Source organism: Polypterus senegalus, chromosome 8, assembly GCF_016835505.1.
Source record: "Polypterus senegalus isolate Bchr_013 chromosome 8, ASM1683550v1, whole genome shotgun sequence".
Lineage (NCBI taxonomy): Eukaryota > Metazoa > Chordata > Cladistia > Polypteriformes > Polypteridae > Polypterus > Polypterus senegalus.
In genome coordinates this window covers 135515339-135531616 of record NC_053161.1, presented here as the reverse complement: position 1 = coordinate 135531616, position 16278 = coordinate 135515339, and positions in this window count along the sequence as shown.

Here is a 16278-nt window from a genome sequence, read left to right as displayed (position 1 = left end):
AGGTGTAAGTGGTTTGAGTCGATCGGAAACTCCTGATGGAAGTTATCGGTACTAGTCAGTCTGATGTATATAGATTGAACAGGACCGAGAAAGTACAGTCCCCTCGGCGCCCTGTACGCTGTCTCAAGACGCCACTGTAAGATAGCAAAATGCCACAGGTGTTTAAAGCCTTTCCTGTACGGACCTACAGCACCACTGTTCAGAAACAGAAACGATATCATTTATAAGGTGAAATTCAGCAAAATATGTTTATTAAATTATACAGATAAAACTTTAACTTCATTTAAATAATCTATATTCAGCAGAAGGATGGTTGGAGGATGCAGTACTCGAGGTTCACTGGGAGTTGATGTAATCAGTTGTGCATTCAACAGCCTCTTCAATGATAGCCCTCAAGGCTAATCTGCTTTTAAACGCTTGCATATAGTAGGTCAATACATGTAGCTACGTTTGTAACTTAGCAAGATATTTCAATGTCCCTCAAGTTAAACGCTCTTTTGAACCCGGAAGACGTTAGCCACGTTTCACTAAAACACAGCAAGCGCTAATTTGGTAGTGCTTACAGAGCTGCTGGCTTAACACTGTCTATTACACGCTGAGACCTGCGGTTGATTGTACGAAGATATTTCAATGTTCCTTAAACGTTTTGAAGAATTGGCGCTAAGCTTACAGATGGCTTAACTTCTATTACAGAGCTGACTGTGTGGCGATCGGTTACTTGGGGAAAGAAAAGCACTGACTGCAGTGATGGCTACGCCAATATATATTGAATATAAAACAGAAAGAGAAAATAACAACACAGCTAAAAATGCAGCAACAAATTTCGGCAAAAGTTAAATGCTTGTGTCATGAGCACAAGGTGGCTATGCAGTGTCTGCAACGGACAAGACCATCCACTGTGCATAAGCTACCTTACTGATGGGCGGGCGAAGGAGCCATCGATTCTTCCTCTGCCCAATGCCACCACAAGCCTAGAGCCGTCCCTGAGTACTGCTGCAATAAATTATTTCATCGAAGTGAAACCCATGTTTAATAACGTGCTTTAACTCCTATCATCATGAAAATGATATCACGTATACATCTCAGTATTTTAGTTATTCAGAGAGCTGTAATATCACGAATGTAATGGATTCTGTGTCCAGTTGGAGGAAGAGAAGTAAGAAAGCAAGTAGTGATTCACACTCATAGAGCACATAGAAGATCAAATACAAAACAAAGCATTTAACGTGCTACTTTAATTACGATGTGATTTGAGAAACTGGTTAATTAAACAATTTTAAGATGAAGTTTATGATGTTCTACTTTAATGACAAAATAAACTAAGGGATTAAAGTGGAAATTTCGAGATTGAAGTTGACATTTCGTGCTTTTTCCCCACTGTGTGCCTTTTTTTCTCTGTACCCTAATAAGCTTTCATATGACACTCAGACAGTGGGCTTACAACTCGCCTTTTCATAGCGACTTTGATATGTGACTTCTTTTTTATTTCTGGCACTGTGCGATTTTGTGAACATGAGCTTTCAAGTTTCACCAACACGCTATGTCACTCGATCAACTTCCTTTTGTTGATTATACCATGGTTTAATTAAACAAATAGTATGTTTTTCCTTTGCCTCCACTTGGTATTCGCTGAAATTCTTATATTTTCCCCCGTGCTTTTCTCATTGTCTTTTCACAGAAGGCTAAGTTTAAGGCGATTTATATTCATTTGCATATTCCAGGAGGCGTAATTCTGGGAGGAGTTGGGGCGTTACATAAAGCACGTACACAAGCGTTAGTTTTCACGCTGATCGGGATTTATGTAGCGGAAGAACGTGGAAGCTGGAGTACGCACAGATTCCTGCATCTGGATTTTTCTGTGCGTGAGCACATTTCGGCTTTTGTGCTTACGCCATGTTATAGTGCAAGTTCTACACACGGCGTTATACATGAGGGCCCCAGGCCTCTACCCAATGCCTCTTTCTTCAGGCCGCCTCCACACCTCTCCAACAAGACATGGTCCTCTCCTCACCCGACTCCAGCCCTCGAATGGAGAGAGGCGGCCCCTTTTATACACACCCGGACGTGCTCCAGATGCTTCCCGATTATCTTCCGCCGGCACTCCCAAGTGTGGCGGAAGTACCAACTGCACACCCGGAAGCACTCCAGGTGTCCCTGGTCTTCTTCCCCCCAGCACTTCCGGGTGTGGTGGAAGTGCCGAGGGCCAAGGCTCCTCAGGCATTGGGGCGCCCCCTGGTGGTGACCACGGGCCTCTATAGGGTTGAACTTCCATGCTCAGTTCCCGTGGTCACCAAAGCCACCAGGGCGGTGGCCCCCTCATGGTCTGGAGGAGGCGCAATCCCTCCTCTGGTCCTTCCGGGCATCCCGGCTGGGTGCCACCCCAGCCGCTTTCCATATATATATATATATATATATACAGTGGAAGTTCATGACCATAATTCGTTCCAAACCTTTGGTCGTGAACCGAAGCAATTTCCCCCATAGGATTGTATGTAAATACAATTGATCCGTTCCAAACCATAAGAACTATATGTAAATATATATTTTTTAAGATTTTTAAGCATCAAATATAGTTAATTACACCATAGAATGCACAGTGTAATAGTAAACTAATGTAAAAACATTGAGTAACACTGACAAAAACACCCAGGCTCCCTGCTCAGCTGCACGCACCCTCTCTCTCTCTCTCTCTCTCTCTCAGCAGCACGTGAGCCCGCGCTCTCTCATTTTAAGCAGGGGGGGGTGTAGGAACATTTGAACAAATCCGAACTTTATTTAAAACCCAACCACAAGCAACCAAGAAAGTAACATTACAGGAGTTCGTGCTATAGCATTGCAACCGATTGCTGTATAAACACTTTTTTTAATTAATTTTAAGCACAGGGGAAAAAAGGAACATTTGAAAAATCTGTAATTGAATTAACCACCAAGAAAAGTAACATTGCAACAAATCACAATACGAACCATTCGCTGTAAACACTTTATTTTAAGGAGTTTTAAGCACAGGGAATAAAAATGAACATTTGAAAAAAGTGAAAAGTAACACCATAACAATTCACGCAATGAACCGAAAAATGAACATTTGAAAAATCCGTAATACAAAACCTAACCATAAACTATCAAGAAAACTAACCTTGCATGAGTCAAGTTCTGGCATGAAGTGAGGAGGAACTGGGTGGAGAGGAGGTTACAGTTTTGAGGGAGAGTCTGGCTCCGCGATGGAGGGATGTTTTCCTTCAGGTTTTTCTCTCGTGTGATTTCTTGGGTTTCTGGTGTTTTTAGCTGTTTAGCTGGTGGGAGCGAAAGCCTCATGCAGCCATTCCAAAAACAAAGTCCTTGTGACTCAACCCTTCGTGTTTGCCCTCCACATCACTGGCAGTCTGGCTTTGTTTACATTGTGCTGCTTGAAAGCACGATGGTTCTCAAATTGGTAAATGAGTAAACTGGTAAACAGTTTTTCCACCTCTTCCAGAAACTTGAGGCCTCTGCCTGGTTAACGCTGTAACTCCTTTTGCAACATCAGCTGCTTTAGAATTAGATTCTTTCTGCTTTAGAATAGTCGAAATCATAGGTTTTGACTTCTTGTACTCGGTGGCAAGATCAGTAACACGAATGCCACTCTCATACTTTTCAATAATTTCTTTCTTTACTTCGATTTCAATTTTTTGCAAACTTTCTTCTCACCACTCTTCACTTGCTTAGAAGCCATGGTTAACTGCAAAAGCACATGAAATACTGTAGAGCACAAAGAGATCACAGATAAAGCAAGCATGTCTGACTGAGAACAATGAACAGGGAGCGGCTCAACACGTGCTTAAATACAGTAATCGGCGCGTATGAACCGGAAGAGAAATGAAATAGAACACAAAGAGTTCACAGCGAAAGCATTCGCGCACGTGCAGGCACGCACATCTGACTGAGAACAATGCACCACGTGCGGAAATCATCAGCACGTACAAACTGAAAGGTAAAACTGGCTTGTTCATATACTGAGTTTGTGGTCGTGAACTGAGGCAAAAGTTTGGTGAACTTTTTGGTCATAAATTGAGTTGTACGTGTACCGAGACGTTCGTGAACCGAGTCTCCACTGTAATTATATATATGGCTCATATTATTCTGACAAGGGATTGTATTTTCTATGTTCCTACCTTATTTCTGTGGTGAAATGCCTGCCAGACACTCTTAACATGATGTAGAATGCAGGACTTTACCCACTAAGGTTTTGTTTGGGTTTGATGCACATTGGATTCCCCCTGACATCACCTCTTGTGTGATATTACTCATTTATATAATACAAACAATTTGAGATGTATATACTTATACATTTTTAATTTACATTGTTGTTGTGTAGACACAATAAGTAAACTTAAATACAGGCCTGTTTCTAACTTTTAATAGAATATTTGACAAGTATTACATGCATCCATCCTGGATTGCTTCCTCCTTGGCTCTCATTGTGCTTGGGATATCGACTTTTCTCTTGGAGGGATAAGAAAATGGATGAAGATAACTTTACATATTCAAGGTAGCTGCAGTATTACTACAATATTTTAAATACTAGAACATTAAAAACATTTTGACAAGAACAGCCCATTCAGCCCAACAGATTTCTCCAAACCTATGCACCTAATTCCACTAAAATAACATCAAATAATAATAATAATAACTTTATTTATATAGCACCTTATCATTCATGGGGTGGCACAGTGGTGCAGTGGTAGCACTGCTGCCTCGCAGTAAGGAGACCTGGGTTCGCTTCCCGGGTCTTCCCTGCGTAGAGTTTGCATGTTCTCCCCGTGTCTGTGTGGGTTTCCTCCCACAGTCTAAAGACATGCAGGTTAGGTGCATTGGTGTTCCTAAATTGTCCCTAGTTTGTGCTTGGTGTGTGTGTGTGTGTGTCCTGTGGTGGTCTGGCACCCTGCCCAAGGTTTGTTCCTGCCTTATGCCCTGTGTTGGCTGGGATTGGCTCCAGTATACCCCTGTGACTCTGTGTTAGTATATAGCAGGTTGGACAAATTACTGACTGACAGACTTATCATTCATTTACATGCAACTCAAGGTGCTTTCCACAGATTACTCAACAAAAACAAGGTATACCATATGTATTTGGATTATTATCATTAATTAGTACTATGATAATTTGTAATAATTGTAATTATACTAAATACAAAATCAAACAGGTATTGTTAAGCAAAATGTAACCACTAAAGTGCAAAACAAACCTTCACTTTTATCTGAAAAGGGTTTTCTAATTAAAATATTTATACATTAATGATGATAATAGAACAACCAGATCTAATTAATATATGTAAAAATAAATATATACAGTATACTAGTCTCTCATCTTTGGACTTTCTCCCATGCTTCTATGTCCTTTATGTAGCCTGTAGACCAAAACTGCACACAGGACTCCAGATGAGGCCTCACTAGTGTGTTATAAAGCTTGAGCTTCACCTCCTTGAACTTGTACTCAACACATCAGGGTGCTATATAACCTATGACTCTGATAGCCTCTTTAATGGCTTCCTGCACACTGTCTGGAAATTGATAGTGATAAGTCCACTACAACTCATAAATTCTTCTTATAAGCAGTACTTTCAATTTTCAGACCTCCCATTGTGTATTCAGATCTAAAATTTTTACTTCCTACATGTAATACCCTTACATTTACTTATGCATTTATTGATCATCCACATTTCAATCAAGAATAAAGGTTTATTGAGTGTAGTGCTAGGGAAGTTTTGAAGGAAGGTACAATAGTAAGAAGAAGAAGAAAAGTCACAGGTGGGCAGGTGCACAAAGTACCCATGAGACAGAATTGGATTTCAGCCCATCTAAAAAATGGTTGGTTTATGTTAAATTTTTATATAGAAACTAACCACATCCAACTAGGGATTATATCTAGGGATTCTAAACTGAGACACAAGGACAGTCCATAAACCAATGCAAAGAACTGATGTCTGTAGGATCATTTCTCCATAAGGCTTATTTTTGTCCATTAGGGATAACTTGCTTATCTGTAAATTTTAGCCTGATTGTGAGACTTCAGAGTTCAGTCCATTCTGAACATTGTATTGGTATTGTTACTAATTATGTACACTTGCACAGGATTCTTAAGTAATTAGTCATAATTACTTACATTAGTTAAAATAAAAAAATGAAAGTGTTGAAACTTCACAACTGATAAGTCATCACACATACAGTAGATTGTAACCATAACAGTATGTTTTTAATATAGAAAGTATTGAATAAATTGGGATTCATCTAGATCTGGCCCAGAGAACTGGTTGTTTGGAAGGTAAATCTCATTTATCCACAGCAAGACTACCATGTGGACTAGTCCAGGAGTAGTGGCTTTAGAATGGACTACAGATGATTTTGAAAGAAGATCTGCTGTTTATTCTATAAGACAAGCAGCAAGGGGCACAGTGAACTCACGCAGCGTCAGGAGCTTTCTCAGTCTCCTGTCGCAAGTCACACAATATGCTAATGAGGCTAGATCTCCGTCAAATTAAACACTTTTAAAATCCATTTCTGCCAGCCAAAAGACATGACAGAACCTCAAGATACATCAATAACCACATGACGTGATGTTTCTATGCAGTTTAAGACAGCATACACTATTTCAAAACTTGTCAGCTTACACGAGAGACGGAGAGTATTGAGAAGCGTCTTACCTGCAACAGTGTCATCCAGCTTTTGCCAGGAGTCTGCTGTTACGCTACATATGCGTTCTATGGGTGTTTTATTAATTAAAGCCCCCCCTGCTACAACAGGCAAACAGGAACTATTATATAAAAGATACACTGATTGCATTCATATTAAACAAAATTCCCAATATACAAAACAAAAAAAACATTTCAGTATTAAAAAAAATAGTTTTAAGAATGTTCACTAAAATAAAACATAATAAACTATCTCAGCCACACAGGCATTTATGTGTTAAAAGGATTCCTCTTTAAGGTTCAGTTCGGGATGACTGCCTATGAAACTTAGATTATCACAGATTTTGCAGTGTTGTCAGTCTTATTTATGTCAGACAGTGGAATGAAGCATCATTTGCAATCCAAGGTCCTCTCAATAACATCAGATTTCTATCAGTTCTTAAGACTTACACAAACCCAGCTGTTGCTGGGAATGCATATGCAACATTTTCAAAGGACATATGATTTTCATATGAACATTTCACAGGTTTAGTCCTTTTTGATGACAGGATCTCAGAAGAAACAAAGGAAAACATGGTGCAAATCGTATAGCTACCATTGCAAAACATTTCTCTATGTGATAAGCTGACTGATGAATCTGAACAGATGAGGTTGAAGGATCTGGTAACAGAAAGAACAACATCCTTCTTTGATGTTGTTATAGAAAAAGACAAAGAAAGGTCTCAGCCATTTCTCAGGAAACCACCAGAGCAGTTCACAGATGTTTCAGTCCTCAATGAATTTTATAAACTGTTGGCACACATGACAGTAGTGAAAAAAGCAACTGAAAGAGAAATATGTCTCATAGAAAAATACAACAATTTACTCAGAAAGGACAAGTTTATTCTTCAACTGGTCACAAATCTTCGCCGTAATTTTCCAGCTTCATCAAAGAAGATCAAGTGTGGAACAGTTGTCTGCTCTTCAGTTCAGATTACATTAAAAATTGCCATACGGAGTGTCCTCTAAATGTTTATTTCTATGAAAATTTTATGTGTTTGTTATAAATATGATAAAGAATAAAACTTGCCTAAAGGAGATCATGAATCTGTTATTTTTGTTTAAGGATACACACTGTAGGGGGGGACCTTAATATTACTGTATTTTAAAGTAGAGTAGGAGTTACAAAATGTTGCTCATGATGTGAGTATGCAGACTACATATCACATAAAGCAAGTCATACAGTAGGGTAATAAGAGATGAAACATGATATTTTCTATTAAATTAGTCAGGTGAAAATCAAAAAAAGAGATAGAAAATATGCTTCATATATAGATATAAAGATTAATGTACAAAGTAACTTGGAAAAAGATAGACTTTTTTCAGCTTGTCTTAAATGTGATGCAGTCCTGGTAGAACAACACTTCTAATAAACTACACATGCCACACTGACCTAAATGAGATATAAAGATAAAGTAATTAAGAAGAAGGCCTTTTGTTGAGAGAAAGGATACAGTGAATCAAACTAACATAACCTACCAAATTTTCCTGATAACAGAATGTGAGAAACCTGGTCAAACACTACAAGATGTGTTCTTGAAGCAATCACTAGGTGATAATTTTGCAAAACCTGAATTGTCCATCATACACTGAATCATATGTCACTGTATCTTACAGAATTCTCTTATGGGACTTTCATGATAATTATTTAGCATTTTTCGTTCAGCTTTCCAGAATCTTTAGAGACTGCAATAACTTACAAAAAATATGTCAACTAGTAATTAATATACAATATTGGCACTCATTTTATATTACCTTTCTCTAATTTACACTCTGTTGTGAATTTGTAGAACTCATGCAGTGAAAAAACTATTTTAAATAAGGATCAGTTGATTACATTTTGCCTGAAGAAGGGACCTGAGTTGCCTCGAAAGCTTACATATTGTAATCTTTCTAATTAGCCAATAAAAGGTGTCATTTTGCTTGACTTCTCACTAAATAAAGATCAGTGAAACTCATGCTAAAATTTAACACATTACAACATGGTTTGAATAGAGACGTTTTATAACCAGATATGAGGATTGTTTGCATCTCTTGCACTGACCCAGACAACCTGACTACAGACCCACATTGTATGGAAAAACTCAGCAGAAAATTCAAAAGACTTTGTTGGACAGTTGTCTTATCAAAAGATATTGACTATACATTATTCTCCTCTCTTGCTAAATGAACTTTAGCCTGGAGACGTCTGGTAATTTTCTCTATACAAGATGACCCCCCATAAAGGTTTTCCAATGTTGTATCTGTCCCAGTGTCTATATAAGCACAGGGAATTCCAGTCGCTGTATTACATCTTGCTTAAAGAAAGGGGCCTGAGTTGCCTTGAAAGCTTGCATATTGTAATCTTTTTATTTAACCAATAAAAGGTGCCATTTTGCTTGATTTCTCAGTACATCCATAATGGCTAATACAGTACAACACCCTAGTACTTCAAATAAGAAACAAGCAATTAAGCTACCAAGGGGCCAAAATCAAAATCAGAAAAACAAAAATACCAACTGTTAAACACAATATGTAAGACTGAATTGGAAGTCAAGGAAAACAAAGCAAAAAAGTCCTATCTAATATCTTTTGTCTGTCTCGTGAGTAACACAATTGTTTAATTATATTATTCCAAAACTTTTCTAACAAACTAAACAGGAATTATGATACACAGTTCAACAAAATAAAAAAAAATCCTAATAGTTATTCCTGTGAGAAAGTGTAGGCAAAACAGGAGTGCCCTATTTAGTAATATGTAGTGTGGTAATATGAAGTAATCCATCTTCTACAACAAATTACTCAGACGATGTAAACTGTGAGGTGGCCATGTGATGGAAGAGTGAAAATACTAGTCCAGTAAGACAGAGACCCAAAAGTTGTGAATGATAAAAGCTGCTTGCTGGGTCTAGTTAGAATTTATCTTAGAGGCTGTTACCTTTAAGAAATTTACATCTTTTAGAACGTTAGAAAAATTGTGACAAGAATAGGCCATTCAGCCCAACAATCTTTATCCTATTTTCCTAGACTTTCTAAGATTTATGCCCTTAACAAGTTTCCAACTGTGGCCTTGTTGGAGAATTAATTCTAAAGTAACAACTAGCATCCACCTTACTAGTTGCTTTCTTAATCTTACAAGCTTCAATCATGTCACCCCTTAAACTCCATTTGCTTAAACTGAAAACTCCTTCAGTTTCTCTTCACAGTTTAGACCTCTTAGTCCCATTATCAGCATAGTTGCTCTAGAGGCAAACCTCTTTCACTCTTAGACCTCTGCAGTATTTGAATGTCAGGTTGTTTTGTTATTTCAAATATTGATGATGTTATCATTGAATTCATTGAAAAATATGCAACTTTCACCACATTCATTTTACTCATCACTGATGTATATTGGAGTATTTGGTAAGATGTAGTGTAATTTTGCTGATTAATTTCATGCACTTTCAAAAACTGGCCCTGTTAGCTTGCAGCCTTGGTAAATTGTCCTTCTACACACATCTCAAAATGCATGAAAGCTAGGTAAAAATAGAAATGCTGGTCTAACGTCATGAAACAAACAGTTGACAAGGTACAGGAAGACAGTCACTCATCAAAACAGCTGACTCTAGTTCTAGTAACTTGTCATTTTTTTGTTATGAACATTATTTTTTGGTTTTGTTTTATCATTTTCACATACAGTGATCCCTCGCTATATCGCGCTTCGACTTTCACGGCTTCACTCCATCTGGGATTTTAAATGTAAGCATATCTAAATATATATCATGGATTTTTGGCTGGTTCGTGGGTTTCTGCGGACAATGGGTCTTTTAATTTATGGTACATGCTTCCTCAGATGGTTTGCCCAGTTGATTTCATACAAGGGACGCTATTGGCAGATGGCTGAGAAGTTACTCAATCAGAGCACGTATTAAGTATTAAATAAAACTCCTCAATGATATACAATATGCTTCCCGCGCGGTGCTTTGCATACTTGAAAGCCCGAACAGCACATATTGATTTTTGATTGTTTGCTTTTCTCTGTCTCTCTCACTCTCTCTGACATTCTCTGCTCCTGACGGAGGGGGTGTGAGCAGAGGGGCTGTACGCACCTTGGCCTAGTACAGGGGTCCTCAATTCCAGTCCTGGAGAGCCACAGTGGCGGCAGGTTTTTGTTCTGACCTGGTTGCTTAATTAGAAAGCAATTCTTGCCAATAAAGCACTAACAAGCTATGAAATTAAATTAACTCTGCTATGTCAGGTCATTCTCATATCCTAGATTTTCTTTCCCTTTCTATCATGCAAATGATTTGAAGGCTAAAATGGACGAGTAATTCTCAGTCCTTCACTTTTTTTTTGCAGATGAATACACACAGGTGTAAATGTAAATAAGCTAAATGGAGAAATGCTGCTCTCTCTTGTCATTTGCATGTTATTGATAATAAGGAGCAATTAAAATAGCTGTTTAAGACAAAATTAAGCAATAATTTAATTGTGAGACGGAACTGTCATCTCTGTCTTGTCATGGAGCACAGTTTAAACTTTTGAAAAAGAGACAAATGTTTTTTTGCAGTGTTTTAAAGTCCCTGTCTCTACAATCTCCTATGTTTCTGTGTAAATCTGTGACCCAAGCGTGTCAATATAAAAATAACAATATAAATGTATGGTTCTTACTTCGCGGATATTCACCTTTTATATTCACCGATTGAGGAGGGATCACTGTAATATGATATTTGTAACGTCTGATATGTCTTATTTTCTCTTATTTTGTCTAATATATTGGGTAATACGAGTGTAATGGTGACTAAAGGGTGTTATTTCATGTCTAGAGGGCTCTAATAATGTTAAAACTGTATTTAGAAGGTCATAAACAGGTTTTCTATGCTCTAACTGTGAAAATATTTGATTTATAAATAAAGAATCCTACTTCGCGGAAATTCCTTTACCGCGGTACAGTCTGGAATGGATTAACCGTGATAAACAAGGGTCGACTGTACTATTCTTTGCTTTCTGTCATGGTTGACTTGAGAATTACTCTTAATTTTCTGACAGCATTTTGTGTGTAGCAACAGCATTCATGGCTACCATGTGGCTACCACAGAGGTAAGTGTTATGGCTGCTGCTCTTTTATATATATATATACTGTATATATATATATATATATATATATATATATATATATATATATGTATATATATATATATATATATCTGCGGTGGGTTGGCACCCTGCCCAGGATTGGATCTTGGATCTTGCCTTGTGCCCTGTGTTGGCTGGAATTGGCTCCAGGAGACCCCGTGACCCTGCGTTCGGATTCAGCGGGTTGGAAAATGGATGGATGGATGGATATATATATATATATATATATATATATATATATATATACACAGTATGTATGTATATATTGTGGAATGGGACCCGGACACAGACAGGCGGACATCGTTTCTGCACCCAACACACTCCTTTATTAAATACACTATTTACAACAAACAGTCCTGTGCGCAAACACAGTGCCTCCAGCACCGATCCCCCAAAGTCCAGGCCTCACAGTCACTAAGTGCCTTTCTAGCCGCCTCCAGTCCTTTCTCCAGCTCCGTCCTTCTTCCACCCGACTTCTGCCGCTGAATGAAGGGAGGCGGCCCCTTATATAGGAACCCGGATGGGCTCCAGCTGCTCCCCAGCAATCTCCCGCGGACACACCCCCATGTTGGGGAAGTGCCGGCTGCGCACCCGGAAGCCCTTCGGGTGTCCCTGCTCCTCTTCCCCAGCACTTCCTGGTATGGCGGAAGTGCTGACGTCCAGGGTTGGTCAGGCACCGGGGCGCCGCCTGGCGGTGGCCATGGGTCCCTACAGGGTTGGGCTTCCAAGCCCTCTACCCGCGGCCCCCAACGCAACCAGGGCGGTGGCCCCCTCGCGGTCTGGAGGAGGTACAAGCCCTCCTCCGGTCCTCCTGGTTGTCCTGGCTGGGCTCCACACGCAGCCGCATGGGACAATATATATATATATTTTTATATATATATATATATATACTGTATATACAGTATATATATATGTATTGGTGGCATTGGATGGACCAAAACATAATGTCCCAGAGGTGTTCTATTGGATTTAGGTCAGGAAAGTGTGGTGGCCAGTCAATGGTATCAATTCCTTCATCCTCCAGGAACTGCCTGCATACTCTCACCACATGAGGCCAGGAATTGTCGTGCACCAGGAGCCACTGCACCAGCATAGGGTCTGACAATGGGTCCAAGGATTTCATCCTGATACCTAATGGCAGCCAAGGTGCCTTTGTCAAGCCTGTAGCGGTCTGTGTGACCCTCCATGGATATGCCTCCCCAGACAATCATTAACCCACCACCAAACTGCTCATGCTGAATGATGTTACAGGCAGCATAATGTTCTCCATGGCTTCTCCAGACCCTTTCACTTCTGTCACGTGCTCAGGGTGAACCTGCTCTCATCTGTACAAAGCACAGGGCACCAGTGGTGCATCTGCCAATTCTGGTATTCTATGGCGAATGCCAATCGAGCTGCATGCTGCTGGGCAGTGAGCTCAGGGCCCATTAGAGGACATGGGGCCCTTGGGTCACCCTCATGAAGTCTTTCTGGTTGTTTGGTCAGAGACATTCACACCAGTGGTCTGCTGGAGGTCATTTTGTAGGGCTCTGGCAGTGCTCATCCTGTTTCTCCTTGCCCAAAGGAGCAGATACTGGTCCTGCTGATGGGTTATGGACCTTCTATGGCCCTCTCCAGCTCTCCTAGAGTAACTGCTTGTCTCCTAGAATCTCCTCCATGCCCTTGAGACTGTGCAGGGAGACACAGCAAACCTTCTGGCAATGACACGTATTGATGTGCCATCCTGGAGAAGTTGGACTACCTGTGCAACCTCTGTAGGGTCCAGGTATCGCCTCATGCTACCAGTAGTGACACTGACTGTAGCCAAATGCAAAACTAGTGAAGAAACAGAAAAGATGAGGAGGGAAAAATGTCAGTGGCCTCCACCTGTTAAACCATTCCTGTTTTGGGGGTCATCTCATTGTTGCCCCTCTAGTGCATCTGTATATATATACAGGTATATATAAATGATATGGATAGGAATATAAGTAATAGACTGGTTAAATTTGCAGATGATACCAAATTAGGTGGATTAGCAGATAATCTGGAATCTTTTGAATTATTACAGAGGAACTTGGACAGCATACAGCAGATTTGTAATAGATTAAATTTAATGACAGTAAATATAAAGTATTACACACAGGAAATAAAAATGTTTGAATACACAATGGGAGGTCTGAAAATGGAAAGGACATCTTACAAGAAGGATTTAGGAGTCATAGTGGACTCAACAATATCAACTGCCAGACAATATTTAGAAACCATTAAGAAGGTAAACAGAATGTTAGGTTATATAGCATCAAGTGTGGAGTACAAGTCAAACGAGCTTCTGCTCAACCTTTATAATGCACTGGTGAGACCTCATCTTGAGTACCGTGTGCAGTTTTAGTCTCCAGTCTACAAAAAGGACATAGCAGTGCTAGAAAAGGTCCAGTGAAGAACAACTAGGCTGATTCAAGGGCTACAGGAGATGAATCATGAAAGATTAAAAGAGCTGAGCCTTTTCAATGACATGATTAAAGTGTTTAAATTTATGAAGGGAATTAGTGTAGTGCATCAAGACTGTTACTTTAAATTGAGTTCAACAAGAGACACAGTTGGATATTTGTTAAGGGTAAACTTCATACAAACATTAGGAAGTTTTTCTTTACACAGAGAACCATAGGCTACCAAATATATGGAATAAGCAATCAATTAGTGTGGTAGACAGAAGGACTTCAGGGACTGAAAACTCAGCTTAATGTTATTTTAGTGGATTGGTATGGCGAGCTTTGTTAGGCAGAATGGCCTGTTCTTGACTAGATTGTTGTAACATTCTAACGTGACTGCCACTATTATTACATGTGACTTCATTGCACAACTGATATTTAAGATAGCAGCGACATCTAATTTATGGATGCTTTCTAAAACAAATAACTCCCTGTTGGTTGGTGATTTAATTAGGGAAATAATTTTTAAGTAGCCATGACGTTTTGCTTTTGTTTTTGACTAAGATCAATGACTCACAATTTTTGAACTGTTGCCAGGGTTTTTCTCCTCCCAGTTCTGACCATCTACCTACTTAATGGCGAGTCATTTATTAATCCTTTTCAGTCAGTTCAATTTCTTGATCCATTTTTTTTTCTTTATGTTTTGGGCTTCAATCTAATTACACAGTTGTGAATATAAGATCATTAGAGATTGTCTAGTCTAAAGCTGAGTTCTTAGATCTGCTATGTTCAGATGTTTTTTTTTTTAAGAAAAAGTCAAAAGACAATGGTGTGAGGAATACCAACATGACAGCAGTGAGGAGTTAAATTATTGTGATAGGCAGCCTGCCAGTGGGACAGTGTGGCTGCTGTTTTTTGTCATCTTATTCCATTTTCTTTATAAAACTTAATTTGTTCTAAACACCCATTGTTGTCCTTACTTCTGGTCTTAGGAAACTATCAATATCTGTATAAATGCAATTGAACTGAATAAATGTATAAGCCTAAGAAAAAAAAATAATAAGAAAAGAAGAACATATATCTGCTCAGCCTTTGAAAGCATTAATTACATCAGTTCACCGATTATTTAATACCGCTTTATGTAAAAGTAAGCCATTCAAATTTTTTGCTCAGATATATGTTAAAAGTTAGAGAGTTACAGTTAGAAAATGGAATGTTATTGATCTATATTTAGGCCTTTCTTTTCAAATGCCTATCAGATTTACTTGAAACACTGTGTTGCTCACCAAACAAAGTTTTACAGCAGAGATAATAACAATAATAATAATAGTAATGATAATAATAGTAATAATAAAAAATTACATTTATATAGAACTTTTCTTGCTAATTGACGTGCTTAGACAGAGAGAAACCACTTTAACCATCACCATTGTGTAGCACACACCTGTATTATGTGACGGCAGCCATTTTGTGCCACTGTGCTCTCCATACATTAGCTATTAAGTGGTGATGGGATGAGAGAGAAATACCGAATTACAGACAGGGGATAATTAAGGGGCCAGTATGGATGGGACTATGATGGGCAATTTAGCCTAGACATTAGGATACATTCTAATCTTTACGAAAGATGCCCACAGAGAGACAGAATACGAAGAACATATTCAAAGAACTGAAATACCTAAATACTAAAAATAAATAAATCTAACATTTTTACCCAAAATTGCATAAAACAAAAACTCATGACAAATAATAATTCAAAAATAGCATTAAGGCAGAAAAGAAACATAAGGCAGAGAACAAACTGTAACTATAATATAACAAGGACAGTAATAATGATAATTCCCTACATTTATATAGTGCTTTTCTCACTACTCAAAACGCTTTTCATAGTGTGTGAAAAGCCACTTCAACCACCACTAATGCATAGTATCCATCAGGATGATGTGATGGAAGCCATTTTTGCAGCAGTACTCTCATCACACATTAGCTATTAGGTGGTGAAGTGGTGACGGAGAGATAGCCAGTTAGAGACAGGGGATGAGTAGGGACCCAGGATAACTAGGCCGTGGAGG